We start from the raw sequence: 2,559 nt of genomic DNA on the forward strand, positions 1-2,559 counted from the left end.
TAAAATGTAATGAAGTGTTGAAAATAGTTATCTAGATTTTTAAACTGACTTTTAGGTGTCTTATATTGTGTTAAAGAATAATAGTGTAGGAAATTTATACCTTATGAAGGAAGTACAAGATTAATGGTCATAAAAGCTAGGAATGAACACACGAAAATCACGTATCCAAACAAGTCCTCTCTTACAGGCTGGAGCTGGAAAGAGTTTCCTTTGTAAGTGTTCCTTTATTGAAATCTACAATGAGCAGATATTTGACCTACTGGACTCTGCATCAGCTGGACTGTACTTAAGAAGGAAGTCTTTGTTGTTGGTGTGGTGGAACAGGTGGTAACCTCAGCTGCTGAAGCCTATCAGGTACCCTGTCATGAGTATTTATTTGATGTTTAGGCAACAAGCATGCTGTGAAAGCACCCTGATCTCAAAACAGTAAGAATTGAGGTTCTTAAAAATTATTTCATAAAGGTATAATACAGAATGTTCACGAGAAATAAAAAAGAGTATGGCAGCATTTTATAGATCTCTCCTTAGTTAAAATAGAACTTTGAGCCATTTGATTTTGTATTATTTTGATGCTATTCATTCTAATCAGGTTCTCTTAAAAACAGCCCTACAGGTGACAGTTCATTAGTGTTAGTATTTCTTTACTGGTTACTCCTGGCAGCTGCCTGTTTGAGGAGCTCTTGGGAACTCTGGCCTTTAAACCAACTGGCTATTCTCTTCTCAAAGATACTTTCTATCTTTGTTTGCTTAGGTGTCAAAATCACTAGTAGTGTCAAAAGCCAGTTTCTTTTGAGCATTCAGCTCAGGGCAAACAAACCCTTTGACAGGAATTTACAAAATTCTCACATTTTTATGGTATCTGACCTGGCCAATTAATTTTAACCAAGTTTTTGGGCCGGCCCGGTGGCTCACTCGGTAGAGTGCGGCACTTGGGAGTGCAGCGGCACTCCCGCTGAGGGTTTGGATCCCATATAGAGACCAGTCTGCTCACTGGTTGAGCGCGGTGCGGGCGCGACACCGAGGGTTGCAATTCCGTTGCCGGTCACGGTACGGGCGTGACACCGAGGGTTGCAATCCTGTTACCAGTCACGAAAAAAGACAAAAAGGAAAAAAAAAATTTTTAAACCAAGTTTTAACAATTTTAAACAAGTTTTTATTACATAACATTTGATACATACAAAACATTGCCAATTGTATGTAAGTTACTAAACATAATATTAAAGTGAACTTGCAAGAACCCATTAGACAATTTAAGACACAGGTGTCACTAACACTATCCTATTTACCTGTGTTCTCCCTATCCCATATCCCTGGCTTCTCCCCCAAAATAAGCATTATGCTTAATGCCATTATCATTTTCTTCCACTTTAAATAACATGTTTATGTATGAATATGTTGGTTTTGCCTGTTTTTGAGTTTTGAAAAGCCTTCTATGACTTTTTTTTTTTTTTTTTGGCAGCTGGCTGGTAGAGGGATCTGAACCCTTTGACCTTGGTTTTATAACACTGTGCTCTCACCAACTGAGCTGATCAGCCAGGCTCTATGAATTATTTTTTTTAACTCAACATGATTTATAAAATTCATCTGTGTTGCATTTCATTTATTTTCACTGTTGTATAATATTCCATTATTAATTTATTCTTCCATCTTCAATAATTCTCCTGATTCATACTTTTAAAACTGGGACTCCCCCAGTAGGAGATAGGTTTTACATGTGACCCAGTATGTATATATAGACATACTCAAAAAATTGTGTTGGTATTTTAACTGGAACTACATTTCAGTTATAGACTGGTTTGGAGGGATTGACATCTTTATAATATTAAGGCCTTACATGAACATGGTATGTCTCTTCATTTATTTAGGTGTTTAGTGTCTTGCAATGTAATTTTTTTATTGTAAAATATATATAACATAAGGATTGCCATTTTAAGCATTTTTTTAAAGCTGTAATTGTGTGGAATTAATTTGCAATATAATTTTAATAATTTTCATTATGCACATCTTACATTTCTTTTAGCTTTATTCCAATGTACTATCTATATTTTTTTGTTGTTTTAATATGGAATGCTTCAAAACTTTGCATGTCACACTTGTGCAGGGGCCATGCTAACCTCTGTTTGGGTCCAATTTTAATATATGTGCAGCCAAAACAAGCACTGTTTTTTGTTGTTCTTACAATCTCTTTTTTAATTACATTTTCTGTTTGGTATGTATAGAAATGCAGTTTATTTTTATAGAATCCTTTTATAACCAGCCACCTTGCTATTTTATAAAACCAGGAATTTGTATTAAATTTTGTCAAATGCTTTTTCTACCTCTATTAAGATGATCATGTGGTTTTTCTTCTGTAACATGGTAACATTTCTATATAGACTTCCAGAAAATAAAGTACTAAATTAGATTTGTTAATATTTTGTTTAGAGTTTTGCATCAGTTTTAAAGATTGAAGAAAACCTGTAATTTCCCTTTGTTCTGTCTCCTTTTCTTGTTTTTTTTTTTTTTTTTTTCCTTTTTTTTGTCTTTTTTCGTGTCCGGCAACGGATCGCAACCCTCAGT

General features: G+C 34.6%; 1 protein-coding gene across 1 annotated transcript in view; it reads left to right on the forward strand.

Moving 5' to 3' along the window:
* The first annotated feature begins 273 nt into the window (after nucleotides 1–273).
* LOC103586125 (kinesin-like protein KIF15) overlaps nucleotides 274–2,559 on the forward strand; it is a 20,118-nt gene continuing 17,832 nt past the window's right edge. Inside the window, 1 exon segment of the mRNA XM_008567279.1 lies at nucleotides 274–354. The gene's annotated coding sequence lies outside the window, so the exon portion shown is untranslated.

This window comes from Galeopterus variegatus, unplaced genomic scaffold, assembly GCF_000696425.1.
Source record: "Galeopterus variegatus unplaced genomic scaffold, G_variegatus-3.0.2 Scaffold307, whole genome shotgun sequence".
Classification (NCBI taxonomy): Eukaryota; Metazoa; Chordata; class Mammalia; order Dermoptera; family Cynocephalidae; genus Galeopterus; species Galeopterus variegatus.